Source organism: Podarcis cretensis, assembly GCF_951804945.1.
Source record: "Podarcis cretensis genome assembly, chromosome: 2".
NCBI classification, from domain to species: Eukaryota; Metazoa; Chordata; class Lepidosauria; order Squamata; family Lacertidae; genus Podarcis; species Podarcis cretensis.
The window spans coordinates 11,164,661-11,191,277 of NC_137171.1; the positions used below are offsets into that span (position 1 = coordinate 11,164,661).

The following is a 26,617-nucleotide window of genomic DNA, read 5'->3' on the forward strand; positions in this document are numbered from 1 at the left end:
GTTTCCGTGTGCGGCTCTGGCTCGCCAGATGCAGCTTTGTCACGCTGGCCACGTGACCCGGAAGTGTCTCCGGACAGCGCTGGCCCCTGGCCTCTTAAGTGAGATGGGCGCACAACCCCAGAGTCTGTCAAGACTGGCCCGTACGGGCAGGGGTACCTTTACCTTTACCTTTACTGATAGCCACAGACAGACTTCCTCTTGACATGGCAGCAACTTTTAGCTACAACACTTGCTCTCCATGAACTTGTCTAATCTTTTCTGAAAGCCAGCTGAACTAATGGCCATCGCACCATCTTGTGGCAGTGAGTTCCACATGTTAATTGGAAATTGTGGGAAGACGTAGCCCAGGACACCAAACCTCCCCTTTTCGGACCCCCTGAAACAGCTACCCTGTGGCCCTTTCCGTCAAAGAATCACCATGCTTTTGATTTCAAGGGAACACATTTTGAATCCTCTTATCCCTGCCAGAAATGTCAAGCCCCCGGTGAAATGATTGGGAAGATCCATACATCCTAATGTATGCAGCATTTTTTTCCTGCCACCCCCTTACAGAAACACACTGTTTTGAGGAAATATTTGCATTTCTGCTACTGGAAGCTGACTGGGTTTTTTTGTTTTGTTTTGTTTTGTTTTTTGCAAATTAATAGAGACAGACTAATTTTTAAAAACTAGATGACTTCATTTTAGTTGCCTTTTTGAAACTATTTCGGCGGGCGAGTTCTCTTCTTGCTTGTACGCGCACGGTCTACAACTTTTCTTTTTCGTATGTCGACTTTTGCGGGCATCTCGGACAGTTAGGTGAGGATTTAAAATAAGGCGTTGTAAATAGGGTATTATACCCACCTACGCGGCTCCTCTCCTCACGCACCGATCCAGGCCCCCATTCCATATCCTTTCTTTACACGGAGGAGTTCGTTACAGAATCCAGTTCATCTCACTTCCCTATCTCAGTACTTAGCGTGCTAACAAAACTTAGTTTAATAGGAATGGGTGGGAAATACTGTACCTATTTTTAAAAAAGAAGATATATTGTTTTAATGAAACACAGTTTTATATTAGGCTTTTACTTTGGTTTGGTTTTCCTGTTCTATTTGTTGGTGATTTTCAATTCTAGAACTTTGCCAGAAAACTGATAAGCATTTTTTTGGGGGGACGGTGGTTTAGCTTGCAAGGCTTCAATAGAACTACTCGGGGTCTTATGCATTCGCATAATCGCAAGAAGCTTTTGCTAAGAGATTGTGTGTGTGTGTGTGTGTGTGTGTGTGTGTGTGTGTGGACGCACGTGTTATCGGTATTTGGTACCGAGTCACCACAAGCATCTATCCACTCAGTCATTCCCACCCCCACCCCCCACTACAAATCTTATGGCCAACCGGGGGGGGGGATATATATAGGGCACAATCCAACGAAGTATTGAAGCTGGAAGGCTGGGTTTCTATGAGGCTAAACGCGTTTAATTCTGAACTGGGCTGTGGCCGTTCTGTTTAGGAACCTAGTTAATTTTGTTGAGATGACTGCTCCGATGCTAAACTTGGAAGTAAAAGTCCCACTGATAACTGTGCAAAAAGGGCCTTACTTCCAAGCAAATGCATGTTTTAAGGTGGTGGTGACTGACAGCTGCCCATCATTCAAATGGATTGGATGACCCAGCTATTGAGAAGCAGGCTGGATGAAACATATATCAACGGGAATTTGCATTTGGAAGTAGAGTCCTTTGAAATCAAGGCTGCAATCAAGCCTTAGATGAGTCCCGTTGGAATCCACAGGACCGTTAGTTTCCAAGCAAATGTACGGAAGGAGCCCAGCGCTAAAGTCGCAGGTTAATTTAGCTGTGGACGAAATTAAGGAAATGCCACCGAACTGATTCGCTGAAGGTTGGGGGATTTAGTTCTGGCCTGAAATTCAGGTCCATCTTATACCATTTTTCCTCTAGAGAAGTTTCAACGGGACTTGCTTGCAAACGGTTTCAAAAGTTGTTATATATCTATGTTAAAACTGCCTCCTTCTATACCCCCCAAATATGTGATTATTATAAAGGAGACTTTTTTCTTTTCTTTTTTGGGTACTGCGAGTAATTCATGCTATTTTGAACCTTGGTTTTGAAGGGGGATAACCCCCTGGTTTCTCTGCAGCATAAACCACGCGATAAAACAAAAACAGAAACAAAAAACAAAAAACAAAACAAAAACTTTCCCTCTCTGGGAAATTAGCTTGATATTATCAGTCCCATAATGCTTTATCTTGTAGACGAATATGGGCATCCCACAGTCCCATACAGTATGCAATGGGCTCCTCGTTTATCTATTTATTATTTAGCTATTTCGGTCCATTCATTTCAAGAGAATGCTGTAGGCTGGGGGGTACTTGGCAGGCAAGTCACGTTATGCAAATCTAGGCTTGATGATTCTGCAGTATCCTTTAAAAAAAAAACCCCCAAAAAACCACGCCACCACTATTGCTTGTATATTTAACGATTTTTAAGGGGGGGGGGCGTCTCAACAGCATTTAGGGTGGAAGGGTAAGGGAGGGCAGAACCAATAATGCAATATCTCCCCCCACCCACCCCAGCAGAAGAAAGGAGTCCTAATTTCTCTGAGATTTAACACGATGCGAGTTAGAACCGGCTCCTTCCATATTCGCCCCTCAGACCCCCGCCCCAATCCAGGTTAGCAACAAAGAAAGATCGGGGGGGGGAAAGGAGGGTGATGAAAGCGGTGGGGTTGGGGGTTTTTTTTGTGCTTCTAAGCCCCTCTTCTCCTTTTGTCTGAAGACCCTCGTGTGGGCGCGCTCCGTGCGTTGTTACAAATACACACACGCACATATGAAATGCAAATATTATACATTATTATATGTGCCTGTTACGCAACCCCCACGCGCACCTACACAAATATATATATATATTTATATATAGTATCTATAATCAATTAGATCCCTGATTCCTGCTCATCCAAAAGCAAATCGGGGTGTTGATTTTTTTTTTTTTTAAGGTTCAATTATAAACGATTTTGCACTAGAGAAGATGAGAGAGAGAGAGAGAGAGAGAGAGAGAGAGAGAGAGAAGCATTTGGAATAGTCACACTTGTCAAGTGAGACCATCTTTTAGCTCTCAGAAGCAGCAAATCCATGTGAACTCTGGGTGAACCAAGATTGAAGCAATAAATCATCGCTACAAAAGCCGGCTGCTGCATACGAGTTCCAGACCCCTTACCTTTAACGCTTTCACGGGCGAAGACTGAAAAGCAGAGCTACAAAAGTTCACATCTCTGCGCGTAGCCTAAACAAGGAGGGGGGGGGGACTGTGCATCTAGGGGGCTAGGCGGGGAGGGAGGCTTTTTTTAAGGGGGGAGGGGGTCGTTGTTGAAGAGTAGGGGTGGTATTGGCTTAATAGTAGCAGATTATGCTGCTTTGAGTGGTGGTTAGGAGCAGTGGGATAAGGAGGGGAGGGCTCGGTGCTCGGAAGGGAGACGGGGACGTAATCGAACGTCATTCAACAAAGACAAGGGATGAGAAAGAATCGGATGGGGAATGCGGGGCCGGGGGAGGGAGGGAGGGAGGGAGGGAGGGAGGGAGGGAGGGAGAGAAGAGGCCGATTAAGGGAAAGGAAACCGGACAACATACGTGAATCTGGGGGAGGTGGCGGAGATTGCACCATTCCCCCCCCCCATTTTTTATTTTTTATTTTTAAAAATGGAAATGCATGGATAAAATCTTGAGTGATCAATGGGCCCATTCATTTGGAGACGGTTCGCAGGGCATCAAGGCCGCCATCCTATGCGCTGGGAGCGAGCACGGGTGATTCCTGGAGGACTTCTTTCCGAGGAAACATGCCGGTGCAACACACACACACACACACACACACACACACACACACACCGGAATTGTAGAACAGTTTCGTGGGGGGTTGAATCTATGTCCGAAGAAGAGCCTGGCGGTCTGCCTCAACTCCCTTATATATCATATAGGCGATCTTGTGCATAAGTTCCCCACTCAAATAAATAATTAAATAAATAAATCCCACACACACCAAGTGACTCCCCCGTTTGAAACTAAAGCACAGCTAGGAGATTTGGGGTGAGGGTGGTGTGTGGGAGAGAAAAAGTTTCACGCACATGCAGGCGAGGCGCACACACATCTCTATAGTTGACTAATCTATTATGACAAACAATATGATGGATATAGTTTATGTTAATCGCCATGCCCTTTCCTCTAGAATTTAACTGTAAGTTAATGGACACCGGAAACTAGAATTCTACATGGCTTGCTAATGGGTTTAGGTATTAGCAAGTTCTAACGATGCATACAAATCCACTTGTCTCTGTAGGCTGTCTTAAGATTTATGGCTCTTTTGCCTTCTGTAGCTGTAAACAAGGGGGGGGGAGAGAGAGAAGAGAAAGAGAGAGAAAAGGGAAAGAAATCCCAGCCCCTGTGCAATTTAGCACCTCCAAGGAGCCGTTTCTTTCACTTTCTTCCTTTATTTAAAGAAATACCCCAGGTTGTGGGAGGGAGTTTTGACTCCGTCTGCAACTTTCCTCGCCCCCCCTCCCTACTAAAATGCTCGTCTGTTGGGCTTCATTATGTTCTTACGTTCCCCTTGCCCACGCTCCCATCAAGGGGGACAAGGGACTGAAACCCACTTAGAAAGTCATAATGGCCATAATAAAGACCCCGCTGCAAACGGGGTTTCGACTCCTACTCGACGGCGATGAAGGATGATTGTGGGTTCAGGTTCTACCGGGAGGGAGGGAAGGATGGGGTGGGGGTTAGAGAGGAAAGTTTCGGGGAGGGTGGGAAGAAAAATACCCCCCCCCTTAAAACACATAACAACAACTACTGCAACAATAACAACAAGCCGACCCTGCAAACTCTAACAAAGGAACAATGAAGCTTTGCATCTCATGGTGTCTGGGGTGGGGTGGTGGAGTTAAGAATGTAACTTTGTATGATTTAAACCGCCCCCCTCCCTTCCCGATTCATTTCTGTTGGATGTCTTCCACAGGACCCGAAACCACGAAGATCTCGCTTAGTTTGGCTGGGGAAGGAAGAGGAGGAGGAGGAGGAAGAGAAGAAGAAGAACGCCGTGTGTGTACCCAAAGGAAAAAAAATATACCGGGGTGTCTCTGTCGGAAGGTAAAATGGCCAAATACATAACGCAGTTATCTAGGTGACGGGAGAGATGCTTTGCTGAAGCCTTTTCCCGTAGCTTCAGTTTCGCGCTTGCGTCTTTTTCCAGGGTTGCAAGACGGTTCCCCAAGCCTGGTCGATCCGTTGGACAGAGGAACAAAATAAGGACGCATATATCGAAATTATTTCATTGATGAGTATATTGTTTTGTGGAATGCATTATTATTGTTATTGTTATTATTATTATTAGGATGGGCCCGGGGTGGGGAGAAGATCCAGGAAGCTCTAAAAGAAGAAGAAATTAGTAGGGAATTGATTGTGTTTGCTTCGAGACGGGTGGGAACCGCTTGCGAAGGTTTTCTCAGTCTTTGGGCTTGCTGTTGATAATCTAGCAACGGGGTGAAAACGTTCTCTCGGAAGCAGAACCCAAAGTTCGCAAGTTGATAAAGAAAAAGAAGGGGAATTAACCGGCCTGCTCCCTTCCGCAGGGTTTATTAGCCTTCCGCACTCGCGCACCAACCGTCTCCAGCAAATTTATATTTAGCCAGGCCTCTAATGTATGTTTCAGCGGCGAGAAAAACAATCAAATCCTTTTCATCGATGTGTAACTTCGCTTTAACTTGGATTTAAAACATCGTTTAGCCTCTGCTTACATTTAGAAGCGCGTGGGCGCTTTTTTTTAAAAAAAATCGCTGTTCCATCCTATCCTCACTTCCAAATTAACTTATGGGGTGTTTTTTGAGAGGGAGGGCAGAGTTATGAGGCATTTGATCAAAGCGATTTACATCGACCGGACCGCTTGACGGCATTGCCAGGATCTTATCTGAGATCTGATCTTTAATAGGACCAATGCAATATTGTTTGCGTTCCCGGATTGTTTCCTTATCATAATCGCTTATTGACAAGAAACGGAATTAGTTTTCATTTATGTTTAACACATTACTTTTTTAATTTTATTTTTTTTAAAGGGGGGAGCGTAATGATTTCTAGAGATAGTGGGATTCATGTCAGAGGAGTTCGTTTGCTAGCCAAAGTTATGTCTTTGTCACATAATGTATGCTAGATATTTGCAGGAGTGCACCACGAATACAACCTTTAATGTACTAAAGGGAAGGAAGGAAGGAGAGCGAGAGAGAGAGAGAGAAGGAAGGAAGGAAGGAAGGAAGGAAGGAAGGAAGGAAGGAAGGAAGGAAGAAAGAAAGAAAGAAAGAAAGAAAGAAAGAAAGAAAGAAAGAAAGAAAGAAAGAAACCATGCAGTCCACTTCTATGCATCTTTCCTGCCAAGAAAGTCCCACTAAGTTCAGTGGAGCTTACTGACTCCCAAGTAAGAGACTTTGCTGCCTTCCTAGATTTTTTCTTTTTTAAAAAATTCTTCATCCTTCTTCCAAGCAACTAGTTACTCTATTTTTAAGTTAAACTCAGGAGCCCAGAAACCTAACACGCTGGATTTCGAATAATGGCAAAAATTAAAATGCCCTTTGCAGCATACATTTATGTTAAAGAGAGGGGGTTTCTAAAAGCTGAGGGAGATGGTCGGTGTGGTTTTTCGATGAAATGCAAGATTATCAAAAACTGAAATGCCCTATTGGCTGATTTGCACCTGCTGATCGCAGGGATGCTGCCCGGTCTGGCGGTGCTCTGATCCAGAAAGGGACTGAAGCATAAATCGTGGAAGCAAAAGTCTCCTTTCCGAGTGTCCTAAAAGAAGGTCTAACTTTAACCTGGCACACACACACCCTTCCGCGAATCCCCGCGCCCCAACGATGTATTTAACATTTACAAACTAAGAGGGCATCTTCAAGATCACGTAAAGCAGATTAAATTATGCCTGAGTGAGTCGGACCCTACGCGCTCCCTGTGTAAAACCTTGTAAAATACCTCGCTGGGCCAGGACGATCCTAGGAAAAAAATTAAGTGGATCGTGCAAGAATGAAAGTCAGCCCACCTCAAAGAGACCACTGTGTTTTGGGAGATCCATAAAATACACTTCGTGTTTACAGATTAACGGCGCGATCCTAGGCTTGCTTACTCCGAAGTAAGTGCTGCTGTGTTCTCCTAACTTCCTTCCAGGAAAGTGGGCGTCGGACTGCAGTTGCTCTGTCTGTTTATCTATCTATCTATCTATCTATCTATCTATCTATCTATCTATCCATCCCAAAACAGAGTAAAAACAAACAATTACTGAACCAAAAATAGGCTGGTTATTCCAGTCACTTGAAACGAGCCTGCATTGCTTGGAACGCTCGCTTTGAGAATAATAAAATATTTAAAACTCCAAGTCAACCTTTTTCCTATTTATTGCCGTGTATAATTCAACATTACCGCGTATTAATAAGCCAATAATGATAATCTCTATAGGAAAAGCATGCTAGCTGGGCCGCTTTTATGGCCGCCCTTATCCTTTCTAATGACCTTTGGCTCAGCAGAGTAATAACTCATTACGGAATGAGCAATTGTCTGGAGTGCCTTAAATACCTCGCGATCTCTCTCTCTCTCTCCCTCCCCCTCTACACGCCGGACACTTCCAAGAAGAGGTACTGTGTGTGAGAGTGTATGATGGAATCGTCTTCCCTGTCTTGAGACAGCTTGGAGGGAAAGGAAGAGGAGGAAGGGCCACAAAGAGAGTCTTCTTCAGTTCTCTGTGCAGCTGTGCCATAGAAGAAGCCCCAGGACTTCTTGGTGATAAAGGTGCTGTTCACCTGGTTTTTCTGGATCTTGACATTTTATGCTCCCCTGGCTTTTTTGGCAACAGCAACTCCCAAGTAGCAGCACCCACTGTGGACAGATAAATAATTAAATACATAAATGATGCTACCATCATGACAATGGCCTATGATCAAGCCACAAAATGCCATCGTGAAGTGAGGCGCTATCCTGCAAACACACACCCATCTTCCTAGTGTATAAAATCCATATAGTAGGACAGGCCCATGTCCATGTGTGCAGAATTGTGACTCACTTCGCAATGGCGTTCTGAAGAGAGATGCGATAAAGGTCACAGGCTGTTGCGATGAAGGTAGTAGTGGTGTCGGCAGTAGAGCAGAACAACAATACTACTCCAAGCAAAATACTCTTTCTCAGTCCCGCCTTCACCTTTATTATATCATATCATGTAATCCATATTTTATATAATTTAATATAATATATAATTTAAAGCAGCAATGCTGGAATTTGAACCTGAACTCAGCCAGTCCAGTTGGAAGAGGCTGAGTCAGGCAAGGTAGCTATGCAGATGAAAGGGTTGCGTGGTGGTGCATGCAGAGATGGGATTTATTGTAAAGTTATAGGATGTACTTCATTGCCTTCCCCTCATTTGTATTGGTGTAAAAAAAACTGAACTTTTAAGGAAATTAAATCCAATTGCCTTGTAAGATATGCAAAACTGAAATTTGCTTTTCTTTTCTTTTAACTCCTTGTTGAAAGATGTTAGTCTTTTTAAAGATGAAGTATTTTAAAATTGTTTCCAATTACCGTATATTAAAGACAAATTGAAAAGCAAAACATAGTCTTAGTAGTGTTCTCTTCACCCTGCCCATCCCTTTCAGGATTTCAGATCTCAATCCTATGTGTACACACCCAAAACAGAAAGAGAGACCTAAGCTCAGGCCTTATAGATTTGCCTTAAACGCTTTGAATGCAGACATGGTTTTCCTAGGGAAATCAAAGTGATTTGCTTAGGTGAGGCCATGAGTGTCCCCCCCCCTTTTTTTTGAAAACACGTATTTTGTATAAAAACAGTAAAGAAAATAGCCCACCAACAACTGCCCACCCTCTACATATGGCTAAAGTCCTCCCCAGATAATTTTATAGGAAGTTAAATACAAGTCACCTTGCTGTGACAGAAAATCATAAACATTTTTGAATATCTGATATACATAGAAACCGATCTTGATTAAAAACCTATGCTATTCTCTCTAACCCAAATGAAAGCAAATATGAAAAACATGGGATTAATGTATGGCTAGGTGGCTATTGCCCCCATGGTATCCTGAACATCAGTGTCCCTCAGACTTGGTGACTAAAAGTATTGGTAGTGAAAGCATTGGGTGCATGGACATTTAAACTGTAAGTAATCACAATACGTAAGGCTGTAGAACATATTTACTGCTTACACAGTGCAGATGTTAAAACAGGTGCCTTAACATGCAACCCCCACACCTTATATTATTATTTTTAGTGCATGTGGAGTTAACTCTTTTGCTACTACAGTACTGGATAGGAATGGATAACAGATGCATAAACCCATAGAGGGAATAGTCAAATTGCCAGTTTATAAATAGTGGGGCAAAGGGTAGGTAGATTGTTCTTCTCAGTGAACATAGGGAGTTTTGACTCCAGCACCTAAGAAAATTTGCCTCTGTGTCATTCCAGTGTTTTCATGCAGTACAGCATTAGTCCCAGAGAATGACTGAAACAGAAGATCACTGCACATAATTCAGCTGGTGAAACTGACTAAGCTTTCAAGCATCACACTATCTTTGATCAGAAATGAGAATCAGAAAGCAAAATGAAAATGAAGTCTCACGTCCATTTTTTAGACCCTATCTAGGATCCATAGTATTTTTTTATTTTAAGGTGCAACATGGAAGAACTTTTAAGTGTACATTTATAAAAGCAATGGTTGAATTCAGCAAACATGAGTATGTCAAAGGTAAATCCATCAGGCACCTCTAATTCACTGGGGCTCTTTGGACTATATTTGGGGGCAAACTTGGGTTGCTGCTGTGTAAAGTGTGAAAGATCCCTAGTATGTAATTAAGATTCATGGAAAGCAATGCAAATATTGCCAGTGACTGGATGTTGCCAATGAACAAGAAGTTGGCAAAACAATGCAAATATTTCAAGATGCTTCAGGAAAATAATGGCTTGCCCATAAGTAATGACAATATTTCATCGACAGAGAATCTGATACACACAATACATCTGACATCTATTTGCACAAGCAATTCGGCACAATGACTTTTCATCCAGCACCTGCAGAGTGTGGCCGCACTGGCCTTGCCAGAAACTGAAACTCAGCCAGTGATTATGGGCTGCTCTCATTGTGGGCTGAGGAACAGTGAGCCAAACACAACCCAACTTGTGTGCATGATGATTCAGTTCTGTGAACTCAGCACACAGCACCAAACTTTGATATTTTCACAACTGAAGCAAAAGTTCAGAATGACATCATTAAAGAAAAAAGATTGACACATAGACATGAAGGCTGGAAGGAGGAATCTACTGGCCTAAAGCAACTACTTCATGCCTCAGTTTGGTAAAGTCAAACCTGCTAACAACTGCAGAGGCAGAAATGTAGGCTAGGATGGTCATTCTGGTGCATGGACTCTATAAGCTAGAGTGTCTTATTGGCTTCATAGTTCCTGCCAATGATTGATGTATTCTAGTATGTGTGAGATTTCAACAACTATCAAGCCTCCCAAAGACATACATCAGTAGTGTTAATGAAAGGAGGGCATACTTAAAATATACCACATGCAGAAGATGGTCGTTCAGCTGCTCTGAAATGTTCACAAAGCATAACCCACATCACAAACATCATCCCATTTCACCACCCGCTGAAGTGCTCATGCAGCCTGGTGCTGAGATCTCGCTGTTCATCCCACTGTTTTTCGAATTCAACAAGGTTGTAAATTCTATGCCAAGTTCATTACAAGTTTATTATCTTAGCTGTAGCCATAACAACAACATAATACAAGGAACAATGCACAGGATAAAGGGGGTGTACAAAAGCAGTATTGTACACATCCAGTTCACATGGCACCCTTTTGACAATGGATGACATTAAATTTTACTAAATCTTCCCTAGGTTTAGCCATCATATATAAAAAAGTAAAAACATTATGTAGGTAGACAGCTCTTAAGTATTACCCCAAAAATGCCTGTTTCAGGATGACTGACCCGTACTGAATCTTCTGCTTCATATCCAAGTGACCATCTACAGCTCCAGGTTTACTCATAAAGTACTTATATAGAATTATTCCTCATTGAGAAGGTCAGTTCTGTAGTTGAGTTCCCAGGCCAATCTTTTGAGTGATGTAAGCTCCCATCCAGGAGCCTCATCCTTTTTTTCCCCCAGTCAAGGATCCAAGGATGCAAAGGAACGTCTTGGTAGAAGTGCTGCCCTTGTGATACACATGGATGTTCCTACAACAAAATATGACCAATATCAAACATTATTTAGCCTCACCTGCATAGCTGCTATTGGGACATTTTGTCAAATACTGTCACACATCCTAAGACTGGTAGAAGGGTGCATGCAAAAAATCACACTTAAAAAAATTAGATTCATTAATGCAGAATGATTCCATGTTGGGTTTCCACACTACTGGCGACATACTCCATCCATAAACATTCAAAAAGCAGGGAGGAGAGAAACCACAACAACAATACTTTGGCAAAACAGAGCAAGAAAGTGAATTTGAGTGGGTTATAGGATAGCAAACGCACACTAAGTGATTCTGAATTAGTCTCTTCTCTGAAACTATATGCTAAAAGTTCATATTTTAGTATCCTGACAGTCATTTTCACATATAGATAAACTATATACACCAATACACATATAACCTACATCTTTGACATCCTAGGCATTTAGAAAACACACTGTAGAAGCAGATGTGTAAAAACAACAGAACTGGTAATACATAACTGTATTGATCACATCCCGCCGAGGCTAGGAAATGTCAAGAACCAATTTCTAAGGATCAACATATTCTGTTCAACTGAAGTTACTTTTAATCAAAGGGCACTGAGGCCTTTTCGTATCACACCCATGGGGAAAATACCAGCGCCTGTTGGTTCAGCAGCTTAAAGAATTGCAGTGCAGGTAAATATTTTCTGAGGCCAATAAGCAAAACAAAGGATATCTAACACTGCCCAGGATCATGTGTAATCGAACACTTTGCAAGCACCAAGGCCATTGCAACTTTATGCAGGGCACTGCTTGGTTAATACCAGCATGTTAATTTGCTAGCTTGCTATGGTCATACGTCAACCCTCTTCAAGAAACTATGGTGGCAGCATTGAAAAGTACAGGACAGGGAGCCCCTATTCATTCTGATTTATTGGTGACAAAACAAATTCATTAGGGCTCGATCATCAAAGAGCCTACATCTTAAAAAGCTGGCTAAGGTGTAGAGCTTTTAAAGGCCCACTCTGTCAAAGAGAAATGAAAGGAAATTGGCATGAAGAGAATCAGCTATTCACCCTGAGATGTGGGTTGTGTTTTCATTCTTTGCATGCTAATATCACAACTACTTGGTTTGTGGCAGAATATAAAGAAAATAACAGCACTTCTGCATTGGGAAAGCAATTCTTGTGGGTGGCTTTCAACACAGTGGTTTTCCAAGCAATGGATGCAATTCATTTCCAAGCAATGGATGCAATTCTATGGGAGCTTTGGCTTCTGTGGAAGATGGGATTGTACCCAATATCACCACAAGTTTTGTACACCTGTCTTGCCTGAAATCAACCTGAAGGTTGATTTCCCATTAAGTGTATGCCAGTACTCAGTTGGATTGACACAGGAGGACAATGTGTGTGTGTGTGTGTGTGTGTGTGTGTGTGTGTGTGTGTGCGCGCGCGCTTTGCCATATCTATAGGCTCTAAACCCCTAGAACAATAATGTAGAAAAGAGGTGTGGAATTTCAAAATAAAATGAAAATGAACTAACAAGTACCAAACATCCTCTAGTCTCATATTTTGGATTGAAAGCAGCAATTTAATGGGTGGTACATAGAAAAACACATCGTGGAGTATTGACCTTATTTTGATCCTGTTTGGTGCCATTGCTTCTCCTAGCTACTGCCGCTGCATCAATAATATCCCTTCCCCCACCTAGTTACTGCTTCTTTCTTCTTAAACACAAGCATGATTCCAGCCAATGAGAGATCACACAGCGAGTTGGAAACCATTATGATCCTGCATAGTGACACCACCAAGGGCAAATAAAGTCCATTGAGAGAGTGGGAGGGACAATATAAATGAAGTTACATTTGGTGGGGGGGATTTGTTTTATAATATTTCTACACCTCTTACCTTAAAAGAAATTTACAAAAGCAAAGTACATATTAAACCAATATCACAGACAAAGGTACAGTCAGTGCTTTTTTTTCAGGGGGGGGACACAGGGGTACGCATACCCCTAAACATTTTGTGAATCTAAGTTTGGCCTCATTGAGGGGCAGTATTTCAATATGAGTAGGAAAATGAGAGTCCCCCTAAACAGGTGTTTTTTTGGGGGGGAAGCACTGAATACGCTGAAAATTCCTCAACAAAACTGAGGCATTTTTAAACATTGCTGAATATGTTTCCAAAAAAATTAACCGTGAGTAGTTTGGCAGGTGGCGCTGTGGGTTAAAGCCTCAGCGCCTAGGGCTTGCCGATCAAAAGGTCGGCGGTTCGAATCCCTGCGGCAGGGTGCGCTCCCGCTGCTCGGTCCCAGCGCCTGCCAACCTAGCAGTTCGAAAGCACCTCCGGGTGCAAGTAGATAAATAGGGACCGCTTACCAGCGGGAAGGTAAACGGTGTTTCCGTGTGCGGCTCTGGCTCGCCAGAGCAGCGATGTCACGCTGGCCACGTGACCCGGAAGTGTTTCCGGACAGCGCTGGCCCCTGGCCTCTTAAGTGAGATGGGCGCACAACCCCAGAGTCTGTCAAGACTGGCCCGTACGGGCAGGGGTACCTTTACCTTTACCTTTTTAGTTTGGCTCAGACCTAACATCATAGGGCCAAGCGGGAAAGGGGAATTTTAGCACTTCCTGCTTCCCTAGATTCCTGATTATAATGCAGATGCAGGCTAGAAACTGACTTCACTTCCCATCAAGAACAAATATTACAAATGGCTGACTAACCAACTTGCTACATGGACACTGCAGTAAATTAATACTTGATAAATGGCCACCCATGTTCATTCCTAGGTAGAAGTTGTTCATGCACTGGATTTGAAAGATAATGGGTTTGATTCTATGGACTTCAGAGATCAGAACTCAGGTTCATCCTCACCTGTTCCCAATTTGATGCCTTCTCTGTCTACCTACCCCTTCTGGAGCCTGGGTTGCTATTGGGGGGGGGGGGGGAGAGTCCTTCTATGAACCTTGATTTATGGATACTAACATACTAATTTCAGGTAGGTAGCCATGTTGGTCTGATGCAGTCGAAATAAAAATTTAAAAAAATCTGAAGAAGTGTGCATGCACACGAAAACTTATACCAGAACAAACTTAGTTGGTCTATAAGGTGCTACTGGACAGGGTTTTTTTGTTTTTTTTAATTTTATTTTGACATATTGTACTAATGTTATTCAAGTTCAGCCTTCCCTTCATCCCATTTGCTGCTTTAACAAAACTACACACACCACTACAGAGGGTCGCCGACACAACCAGTGCAGAGTGCAGCCAGTCATAAGCCACATCTGCACTCTGCATATAAAGCACTCTCATTCCGCTTACAAGAGGCATGGCTTCCCCCAAAGAATCCTGGGAAATGTAGTTTGTTAAGGGTTCTGAGAACTTTTAGGAGATTCCTATTCTCCTCCCAGAGCCCACAATTCCCAGAATTCCCTGGGAAGAGGGATTGATTGTTAAATTACTCTGGGGGTTGTAGTTCTGTGAGGGGAGTAAAAAAAGGTAAAGGTAAAGGACACCTGACAGTTAAGTCCAGTTGCAAATGACTCTGGGGTTGCGGTGCTCATCTCACTTTACAGGCCGAGAGATCCGATGTTTGTCCCCAGACAGTTTTTCTGGATCACGTGGCCAGCATGATTAAGCCGTTTCTGGCGAAACCAGAGCAGCACATGGAAATGCCGTTTATCTTCCAACCGGAGCTGCACCTATTTATCTACTTGCACTGGTGTGCTTTCGAACTGCTAGGTGGGCAGGATCTGGGATTGAGCAACTGGAGCTCACCCCGTCATGGGGATTCGAACCGCCGACCTTCCAATTGGCAAGCCCTAGGCTCAGTGGTTTAGACCACAGCGCCACCCGCATCCCTGTTGTGAGGGGAGTAGGCATCTCTTAATAACTTTTGGCACTCTAACTACTGTTCCCAGGATTCTTTGGAAGAGGCCATGGCTGTGGTATGATACTGTTTGAAATGAATAATGTAGGTAGGACTCTAGACCTGTAGGAATGTTTGATTTCTCACTCCTGATCTATCCTTAGTTTGCAGTGAAATGAATAATCTCACTAAAATCAGTAGGGCTAACCTGGGATAAATTTCCTAAAGATCACAGCATAACATCTTAGGGTGTGTTCCCCTTCTTTAAAAAATAAATAAATCCAATTTATTTATCTTATTTTGCCTTTTTCCTCCAAGGACCTTAGAACAGTTGACATGGGCTTACTCTATTTTATTCTGGCAGCAACCCAGTGTGGGGCAGGAAAGGCTTTTCCAAGGCCACCAGCGAAACTTTCAGCTATACAGTGGTACCTCGGATTACATACGCTTCAGGTTACAGACTCTGCTAACCCAGAAATAGTACCTCGGGTTAAGAACTTTGCTTCAGGATGAGAACAGAAATCGTGCTCTGGCGGCGTGGTGGCAGTGGGAGGCCCCATTAGCTAAAGTGGTGCTTCAGGTTAAGAACAGTTTCAGGTTAAGAACGGACCTCCGGAACGAATTAAGTACTTAACCCGAGGTACCACTGTACAGTGAACTGAAATTGGGTCCTAATTCAAGCACAACTATCCACTACACCAGTATTATTATTTTTACCTTTTCAGATGTGGACTGTGTATACATTTCCATTTACTCTGCATCCATGCACTCCCATTGCTGGCTTGGGAAGTGGTGTACATATGCCATTAGCCACAATCCATTTCTTATGAAAAACTGTGTTTTGATGCATTTGTCTCCCAACCAAATTGAGAAAAAGAACGGCCTTGCTGCATTTTACATGGCAATGTGTACAACATCCACAGATTCCACCTTCGATGACGACCCAACAAGGAACCAGCTTCTAATTTAATCTGACTTGCTCCTTTCACTGAGAACATGGACATAACCCACACCATAGATCAGACCAAATTGATTCCACAGCTATTTCCCCCTTGCCATAGAAAGACAGAGATTGTAGTTCTGTATATACCATCCTTCAGAAGGTTTTTCCAAGTGGGAAAATCTCAGGCTTCTTCCGGTCAATCTGCATGACTGCTAGTAAAGGTAAAGGTACCCCTGCCCGTACGGGCCAGTCTTGACAGACTCTGGGGTTGTGCGCCCATCTCACTCAAGAGGCCAGGGGCCAGCGCTGTCCGGAGACACTTCCGGGTCACGTGGCCAGCGTGACGAAGCTGCATCTGGCGAGCCAGAGCCGCACACGGAAACGCTGTTTACCTTCCCGCTGGTAAGCGGTCCCTATTTATCTACTTGCACCTGGAGGTGCTTTCGAACTGCTAGGTTGGCAGGCGCTGGGACCGAGCAGCGGGAGCGCACCCCGCCGCAGGGATTCGAACCGCCGACCTTTCGATCGGCAAGTCCTAGGTGCTGAGGCTTTAACCCACAGCGCCACCTGCGTCTGCTACCTGCATGACTGCTAGTGTGCTGCAAAACCTCTATAAGGTAATAGATGGGACCTGCAGAAAGCAGGTCCCATTTCTGTTCAGTGTTCCAGTCAGTTAGTCAAGCCTTCTTCCAGGATATTCCATTCCACCAACACCACCTCCATTTTCAATTCCCCCGACAACAGCCAACCAGAAAGTGTACTGAGCTGTTTTTTTGGAGGAAAGGGTCCCCCTTAGATTTCTTATAAAAATGTTGTGTAGAGCTCCAAACCTTGCAGTACCCTGAAGTCTGGTGATACCTCCCACCTGTCTCAATACTGTCATTTTGGCTACATGAAGATCCACACTCATATAACTGAGTTTACTATTACTATAAGAAGCTAATGCCGATTATTAATTGCATTTACCAGTATATCTCACCTTCTTCTCCAAGGTGCTCAAGATGGTGTACACTCCTCATTGAATCCTGTGAGGTAGAGTAGGCCGAGAGGCAATGACTGGCTCAAGGTTATCCACTGAGCTTCATGACCAAGATTTGAACCCCAGTCTCCCAGGTGCTAGTCCGACTCTCTAACCACTACACCACACACTGGCTCACATAATGTGTATGTACAGGCATCTCAAACTTTAACTAGTTTAAAAGTTGTGCCCCTTCCTTCTCCCAGGGAATCTTAGAACATGTATCTTCAACCGTTTCAGACCCATTTAACCCTACTGTACCTTTGGGGATCCATTTCTTAATCTTCTACCATATATTTGCTCCTGCTATAACCCAGTTTGGATCAGGCTATGACCCACTAGTGGGTCCCGACCCACCATTTGAAGATCAGTGCCCCAAAATTATAAGAAGGGATCTCTATGAGAAGCCTCCACAAACTACAATTTGATTCTTTGTGAGCAACTTACGTCACCAAACTACAATTCCCAGGATTGTGGGAAGTCAGGGCAACAGTTAAATTGCTATAAAATAGATAAATACAGTGCAAACAGGCCCTTAGTTTTTCCTTCTCCTCCTTCCTCTCCCTGACTCTCTCATTTTCTGAAAAAAGAACAGAAAAATGTGGTGTTGCTTTTGCGTCTGATTTATCCACCTAAACATGACCAAGCTGAGGTTCGTAACAGCCCACCAATTCAAGCTCAGTGCCATAATACTATCTCTATTCTTTCTTTCTTTCTTTCCATTTGTAGAAAGGGAGAGGGGTGGAGGAGATGAGCCCCATATCTGTTACATGGCTTCTACGTTCTTTCTGCCATAGTATTCTTTTCCTTGCCTTTCCATTATATATTTTGAAGCATAAGATAAGTCTGCTGGCAGGGATGTCAAGTGCTTTAAAGTCATTTGCCAGGAAGTGGCTGCTACCATCATCTCCTTCTCCCCCCCCCACCCCACCTCTACTCCCTCCTCCCACCTAATTATACTCCATCAGAGATCTTCAACATGGGTGTTGAATTTAAGCACCTGCTTAAATTCAACCCCTTTCAACAAAGCCCTCTTAATCACTTGCTTTAACTTTGATCAAGTGATTAAATGTCACAGAGACCAGTGGGACTTAAGCAGGTGCTCCTAATGCTTTGATCACTTCAGATAGGATTACTTCCATCCTTCGAAGTACTTTTCCTGGATAGAAGCCAATGAGACTACTTGATCATGTGTTTGAGGCAATCACCTTGTAGTCATTTTTTAGTAGACTCCTACTGATTTCCCCACTCTAGACCCTATTCTTCCAGTCCCGCATTTCACCTTCTTAAACTCGTGGTCTCTTGAGCGATGGGTTTATCTGAATATGCATAGTAGATAAGCAACCAGGGCTACTTGCACAAGGAAGCTATTGCCTACTATTTATTTACTTACTATATTTCTGTCCTGCTCTTTGTCTTGCAAGATGATCCCAGAGTGAGTCACAATTGCTGGTAAAATACATAACCAACAATAAAAAATAGATTGTTGACATCTATCTGTCTCGAGAGAAAATGGAGTGCGCTTCCGGGGTGAAGTCAAACTGCTGTGTTAGCAGCACCAAAGTGACTTTCCCTATATGGAGGCCCAGAGCTGCCCAGGCGACAAGAACCCCCCTCTTGGCCTTGCTCAGGGGTCAGCAACCTTTTACAGCTGTGGGCCAGTCCACTGTCCCTTAGACCATGTGATGGGCCGGACTATTTTTTTTTTGGGGGGGGGGGAATGAACGAATTCTTATGCCCCACAAATAACCCTGAGATGCATTTTAAATAAAAGCACACATTCTACTCATGTAAAAACACATTGATTCCCGGACCGTCCGCAGGCTGGATTGAGAAGGCGATTGGGCCGCATCTGGCCCCCAGGCCTTAGGTTGCCTGCCCCTGGCCTTGCTGATGTGGTCCAAAGGAAACCAGAGCAATTTGCTTGGCACCAGCTTGGCTGCCAGAGTTGCCAGAAGGAGGCATACAAGATGCAATCTAACTGCCTTAGAGACTCCACTCCAGGTTTGTGCAGAGTTTACTTCTTAGCCTTTTCTTCTTCCAGAGATATCCTGTAAGGCAGCAGCGGTTTAGGATCAGAGTCGTCCTTCTCCAAATGGGGTACCTTCCCAGGTTGACAGGCCCCATCTGCCCCTCACTTCCCTGTACAGCACGTGCAGAAACTGCCTTCTTGACTGTTAGACCCACAATTGGTCTCAACCGCTCACTCCACCAGAGCCTGTCTTCGCATGCAAGGAACATCCCTAACTCACCAAGGGTTTGAGACCCATCAGCTACCCTGACCTAGTTTAGACGGCCAGTCAAAGCTGTTCCTGGGGTGTGGCCGCTGTCACATGCTGACAGCTTCTAGGAGCCACAGGTGAGAGCTGAGTGCAGGGTGGGGACCAAAGATGGACAATCTAGGTACCTCAGAAGGAGGATGGCATGTCCCTCACCAGAGATTCTACTCCTCCTCTAACACCCCGTAAAGGTAAAGGGTAAAGGGACCCCTGACCATTAGGTCCAGTTGTGGCCGACTCTGGGGTTGCGGCGCTCATCTCGCCTTATTGGCCGAGGGAGCTGGCGTACAGCTTCCGGGTCATGTGGCCAGCATGACTAAGCTGCTTCTGGTGAACCAGAGCAGTGCACGGAAATGCCGTTTACCTTCCCGCCGGAGTGGTACCTATTTATCTACTTGCACTTGGACGTGTTTTCGAACTGCTAGGTTGGCAGGAGCAACAGTAGCTCACCCCGTCACAGGGATTCAAACCACCGACCTTCTGATCAGCAAGTCCTAGGCTCTGTGGTTTACTCACAGCACCACCCGCGTCCCCTAACACCCCATACACCCCCCAAAAAAGATAGGCAACACAAGAAACACTAGACATAAGCGGTCAACAGGTCACCCCAAGGCCTAGGTAAATAAATACATTTTTAATTGGTAATGAAAACTTAGAAGAGTTGGCACTACTCAGTTTTGTAAAGAGAGGTCATTACAGAGTTGGGTCCTTTGTACTGAGGGTGGCCTTTCCTGCCTCACCACATATCTAATTTCAGGATGATGTGGGACCATCAAAGGACATTCCTGTCAGATCTCAGAGTACGGAAAAGTCTGTAAGGGAGAAGAGACTATTATAAGACACTTTACTTCAGCAAACCTAACTGAAAGTTGTATTCCTCTGTCTCTGTGGGCCAATTCACACATTGCATGGCAACAAATGCAGGTTTGGCACCCAGGCGACACCTGCAGCCACTACCAGCTCCCTGTCAAGTGTGCTTGTATGATCCCCATTGCGCCCACACTTTACACATTTAGGAGTACACTTGAAGCATCTCAGATATTTCTTTTAATTGGCCCAATTAATTTCAATATTTTTTTCTTCTAATTCATATTTCCCAGTGCAGTGAGTGGGACTATCCACACACCCCTAACCATTGCTCCTGGACTTGGCCAGGAAGGGGGAGAGATCACTAATTGTTGCAAATCACAAGCCAAATGGTAAAGCTGCCTCCATCTCCTTTCCTGGACCACCCTTGAATGGGGTTCAAGGAGGAGAACCCCCCTTCGATATTTACCAGGTTTGCCCAGCCCTGACACAGACAGAAATTCAAAAGGTAGGTGTCCAAACGGTAAGGCACCAGTTTAGCTTCCCCGAGCAAAGGCACAGAGTACAAAAGACAAAAAGTCCGTTTCCAAGTTTATTGAAAAAGCCACTCAAAAAGTTGCACATTTCTTAGAAGGTTACAAACAAAAAATAAAAACATTGTAAAATATAACTAGCTAAAACCATACTCACACAGCAACAATAGTTCAAAACACAGCGAGTAGTCAACAGGCGAAATACCAGGGCAAGATGTTCTGCAATTTGCATCTGAATTCCCAAATCCTTTATCCTTGAAAACCCACGTGGAGGACAGGTTAAGGACCAATCATTTCTTTAGGTCAATTACCAATTTACCAATGGCTGTATGATGAGACTATATCTTCTGATTGTCAGGAGACCGGCACAGCTGAACTTTGTTTAGACTCAGAAACCTTGAGATCAAAAGGCTGTTCCCTCTCTTCCCAGGCCTCTCATGTACCAGGCTCTCAAGTTGTATATTACTTGATAGCCTCCTGTACCTTTTTACAACCCAATCCGTACTCAGGCCCCCAGCTGCGCCGGGGTCTACAAATCAGATAACATCTCATCCTGCCTAGAGTCAAGATGTAATTGACTCACACCTCTAGAGACAGGGAGTTTTACGTTTAAAAAGACCAGATAACCATTCCCCAGAAGGCCACAGTTTTATCTCTCCCACAATGCCTCACTCCTGTGTGAACCAGCATTTGACATACTAAGATTTCCCAACTTCACTACACCCTCCCCTCTAAGATGAAATTAAAGGGTTAAGCCCCTAAATTTTATCAGTACTATTTACACAATTGAGGTAGTTCCAACCAATCTGGGGCATTTAGTACAGTCATACCTCAGGTTAAAGACGCTTCAGGTTGAGCATTTTCAGGTTGCGTTCCCTGGCGACCTGGAAGTAACGGAACAGGTTACTTCCGGGTTTCACCGCTCGCGCATGTGCAGACGCTCAAAATGACATCACGCGCATGCGCAGAAACGGCGAGTCACGGCGCACAGACGTGCAGACACACAGATGTGGGTTGGGTTCTGCTCAGGATGCAAACGGGGCTCCGGAACGGATCCCGTTCGCATCCAGAGATACCACTGTACCTCTAAAATAGCAGCTCACTCCACAGACAGGTACAAGCAGGACAGGGTGTCCGCGACTAGGTTCATTTCCCCAGGTATATGAGAAACTGTGAACTGATAGTCTTGCAGGGTCAGACTCCATCTGAGTAACTTCTGGTTAGTGTGTTTCACTCTTTCTAACCAGCACAAAGGTGAATGGTCAGTTTGGACTTCAAAATTATTCCCCCACAAGTTAGGGGTGGAGTTTGACCAAAGCCCAAACCAAAGCAAGACATTCTTTTTCAACAGTGGAATAATTCTGCTCACATGGTAGCAACTTTTTGCTCAAATACACAACTGGACGCCAGGTTCTTTCCTCATCTTGCTGAAGCTGTACACCCCCTAATCCTGTTTGGCTAGCGTCTGTCTGTACTACAAAGGGTTGGGCGCAAGCATCACCCTTGAGCTCACTAATGACTGTTTTAACATTTCAAAAGCACGCTGACACTCCTCAGTCCAGGTCAACTTAACAGGCAGTGATTTCTTACACAAATTTGTCAAAGGGGTGGCAAGGGTTGCAAAATGGTTAATAAACCTTCGATAATAATTCACTAGCCCAATAAAGGACTGCACACCCCTTTTGTCTGAGGGTGAGGCCATTTCTGTACACCCTGGACCTTGGCCTCCAGGGATTTGATATTTCCAGACCCCACCCTAAACCCCAAATAAATCACCTCTCCTTGAGCAAACTGACACTTGGAGATCTTCACCGTCAGGTTGGCTTCCTGTAGCCATGACAAAACACTCTGCGCATGCCTAAGATGCTCCCCCCAGGAATCAGAAAAGATAGCCAGATCATCTAAGTAGGCACAACAAAAATCACTCACATCTTGTATCAGAGAATTAATCAGTCGCTGGAATGCCACGGGCGCATTGCGCAATCCAAAAGGTAACACCTTGAATTGATATAGACCCACATGGGTAACGAAGGCAGATTTTTCTGACGCCTCAGAGGACAAAGGAATTTGCCAAAATCCTTTGGTCAAATCCAGGACCGTGATGAACTTTGCTCTCCCTAGCTTTTCAACCAGGGTGTCAATTCTGGGCAAGGGACAAATATCAGGGAGGGTCACAGAATTAATATGCTGATAATCCACACAAAAACAAATGGTGGAATCAGCCTTAGGGACCAAAATGAAGGGAGAAGCCCAGGCACTCTTAGTGGGCTCTATAACTCCCAAATCAAGCATTTCCCGCAATTCAGACTCGATGCTTCGGGCATGAGCTTCACTGACGCTATAAGGCCGTGATACAATAGGCGCAGCATCACCAGTGTTAAAATGGTGCTGCATCAAATGAGTTCTCCCTGGTTTAGTACTGAAAGTACGGTCAAAAGACTGTAGAACATCAAAGAGCTTCCTAGCCTGTTGTTCGGACAAGGTAGGTAAGCGTAACACATCCAAGATACAGTGGACGCTCGGGTTGCGAACATAATCTGTGCGGGATGCACGTTCGCAACCTGCAGCGTTCACAACCTGCGTCTCCACATGCGCAGGTTGCAAATTTTGGCGCTTCTGCGCATGCGTGACCGCCGAAACCTGGAAGTAACCTGTTCCAGTACTTCCAGGTTTTGGCGGTCCACAACCCGAAAAAACGCAACCTGAAGCGGCTGTAACCCAAGGTATGACTGTACTTCCAGCCTGTTTTTATTCCTGCAAGAGGTCTATAGGGGCTGTAGGCACCTCCTCTCGACCTCCAGAGATGGCCAACACAGAAAGCTCAGATTCAAGGTACCTTTTCAAAGAATTGGCGTGATATTCTCTTGATGCATCATGCAGCTCCTGGCATTCCACCAGATAGCACACAGAGCTCAACTTGGCCTTCACTGTGCCCGGCCCATGCCTTTTGACTACCAGTTTGTGGGGTCGGGTGGGTTTCAACACTGAAACCTGATCTCCCACTTCAAAACTTTTTGTCACCGCCTTCAAATCATAAAAACGTTTCTGTTCCAACCAAGCACCCTCCAAATTCTCCTTGGCAAGTTGCCAGATGTCAGACAATGTCTGCCTCAGGTTAGCAAAATACTCAGACACAGAAGGTACCTTAATCTCCTCCTCCGACCCCTCCCACTCCCTCCGGAGCATGGACAGAGGAGTATTCAAAAGTCGACCAAAAATCAACTGATTGGGCGCAAACCCTAGACTCCTTTGATAAGCATCATTGTATGCAGACACAACTAAAGGCAGATCTTGATCCCAGCTAGTCCCATGGGCCAGGGCACACTTCCGCAACATCTGCTCGAGAGTTTTCTGAACTCTTTTTATAAGCCCATTTCCCTCGTGCTGATCCACAATACTAGTGTGATGGTGGACCTTTGCCAGCTGCAAAACCTTCTGAGTTAGCTCAGCCATTACATTGGTTCCCAGATCACCCACTAGAACCTTAGGTATCCCCAAAGAACCAAAGGCCAAAACCAAAGCTTTCACAAGATTTTGGGCAGAAGTATTGGGCAAGCTTGCAGCCCAAACATATCTAGAGGCATAATCAATTATTACACAAACATACTGCTTCCCAGCACGGGTTTTCTGCAGGGGGCCCACCAAGTCTATTCCCCATTTTTCCAAAACATTTGCGTCAAGAGGTACACTCTGTAAGGTATTAGGCATGCTGTCTTTATCATTCCCTATTTTTTGACACACAATACAAGAGCGTACAAAGTTCTTTACACTTTGGTGCACATCAGGCCAGTAAAAGTACCGGCTGATGCGTTCCAGGGTCTTCTGTACCCCCAAGTGGCCTGCCAGACCATCATGATGGGCCAAGTCTAGTACCTTAGGACGCCTTGACCCAGGAACCACCAGCTGCAAAACAACGTCTTTGTCTTTGATCTTCTTTGGCCAGAACTGTCTGTACAAGAGCCCCTTTTCATACAAGAAGCGGGCGCGCCTCTTTCCTTGGGGAAGGCTCTCCACAGCGTCCCAGGAAGCTTGCAAGGAGGGATCAGATCTCTGCTCGGCTTCAAACAATCGCAAATCCCCCAACACAGCGGAAGACCCAAGATCTTCCGAAACAGCAGGGATACTTTTCCCCGGTTCCTTGGGCTGAAACGCAGACCTCCCTTTCGATCCCAGAGCCATCAGTCGACTCCCAACCGGCTGGCTTTTGTTTCCCAAATGAGGCCGGTTGAGCCTAAAAGTCTCAGCAAACTGTGCGGCTTGCTCAATAGTAGCAGGGCTTCGGTCCGCAACCAAGCATGCCAATTCCGCAGGCAAATGGCGGTTAAACTGCTCTTTGAGCATCAATTGTCTCATCTCTTTAAAGGTAGTTACATTCTCTGCTGACATCCAAAAGTCAAAATTCTGTGCCACTTTAGCAGCAACGAGGGTCAGGCTTTCAGTTGAGGCAGCTTTATCAACCTTTCGGAAAGCCCGCCTATAGTCCTCAGCCCTCAAACCATATACTTGCAAAACAAGGCGCTTATAATGTTCATAGTCCATAGCATATGATAAGGGTACCAGTCCCATTAAATCAGCCAGTTCTCCACTGACTCCACTGACTAGGGCTCTCAGAATGATCATATACAGTCTTGGGGGAACTCCCAGGTCTTGACAACTCAGTTCAAACAATGTCAGATAACTCAAAGCGTTTATGGGAGGTGTATAAGCAGGGAAGAGGCATAGATCCAAATCCCATAGGCTAAACTCACGAGTTGCGCATCTTGGGGCCACATCTCGCAGCTCCTGGTCATGGCTGTACCTCGGGGCGGGGTGATAACTCGGTGCTTGTCCCTCCAGACGCCGAGGTTCCTTCTCCCCATACACGCAAGAGGGTCCGGAGCGTGGCCCATAGTCCTCCTCCTCTTCGTACTGTTGAGCCGACATCCTAGGCTCCCAATATCCTTCTGACAAGCAGACTTTTGTTGTACTAGCCCGTCGGTAAGTAACAAGCCCACGATTCTCCTGGGGTTGACGCTCCGACTCTCGGTAGTCACCTGCAGCCACTGCACGGACCTCCCTTGGACATCTCAGCAGCTCCCTGTAATCAGGGATAATATATCTGTTTTATAAGAATAATGAAGTTTAGCTGATGTGTTAGAAAGCCTTCTAAATAGTATGTGTTCACTGTAAAACTTGTAAGCAGATCTCTGCATACATGACTGGGGTCTCATGCTGCCTGCATAGCACAACTGCAGCACCACCACAGTGTATGCCTCTTCCTAGAATCACAGATTTTTAGAGTTGGAAGGGAACCCGAGTCATCTAGTTCAACTCCCTGCAATGCAGGATACTTTTGCCCAATGTGGGGCAAGAACCAATGATCCTGAGATTAAGAGTCTCATGCTCTACCCACTGAGCTAGAAACAGATGCAGTAGTATGACTGCACTGGAAAAGGATACTTTGTACTGTACAGCTAATTTTCCCAATATGCAGCGACTAAGAGGGACCCAGTGAAAATGAAATCAGGCTACATCTGCGGAGATTCCCTCTTCTGTTATAACTAATAGTGGTTTCCTTGATTTTATCTGGCCACCCCTAGCAGTGAGTAACCATGTCACCCTCTAGGGAAGGCTCGGTGTGGTTTATTGTGGTCACACAACTGATGGTATAATGTACTGGGTCTTTGTCCATGGAGTTTTCTTGGCAAGGATACTGGAGTGGCTTGCCAGTTCCTGCTCCAGGTGGATCACGTTTAGTCAAAACACTCCACTATGACCTGTCCATCTTGGGTGGCCCTGCACAGCATAGCTCATAGTTTCTCTGAGTTATTCAAGCCCCTTCACCACGACACGGCAGTGATCCATGAAGGAGATGTATGTATGTAGTGATATATTGAAGTGAAAGCTGGACCATCAAGAAAGCTGATCGCCGAAGAATTGATG

General features: G+C 44.8%; 2 protein-coding genes and 2 long non-coding RNA genes across 5 annotated transcripts in view; 2 read left to right on the forward strand and 2 right to left on the reverse strand.

Annotated features, from left to right (window-relative positions):
* Positions 1 to 26,617, forward strand: part of LOC307210810 — a 554,287-nt gene that overhangs the window by 340,687 nt on the left and 186,983 nt on the right. The gene's annotated exons all lie outside the window — the stretch shown is intronic.
* LOC307210706 (homeobox protein Hox-D3-like) overlaps positions 1 to 26,617 on the reverse strand; it is a 93,191-nt gene that overhangs the window by 47,878 nt on the left and 18,696 nt on the right. The window contains exon 1 of one of the 2 annotated variants that reach the window (XM_079966848.1): positions 3,209 to 3,309. The exons of the other annotated variant lie outside the window; for it this stretch is intronic. The gene's annotated coding sequence lies outside the window, so the exon portion shown is untranslated. Of the gene's footprint in view, positions 1 to 3,208; positions 3,310 to 26,617 lie in introns of those variants that run through there. 2 annotated transcript variants of the gene reach the window in all.
* On the forward strand, positions 4,023 to 7,316 carry LOC307210803. The gene is made up of 2 exons (XR_013836131.1): positions 4,023 to 4,715; positions 4,997 to 7,316. It is a non-coding gene; the product is annotated as an uncharacterized lncRNA (long non-coding RNA).
* HOXC5 (homeobox C5) overlaps positions 11,053 to 26,617 on the reverse strand; it is a 75,272-nt gene continuing 59,707 nt past the window's right edge. The window contains exon 3 of the mRNA XM_079966914.1: positions 11,053 to 11,268. The gene's annotated coding sequence lies outside the window, so the exon portion shown is untranslated. The remainder of the gene's footprint in view (positions 11,269 to 26,617) is intronic.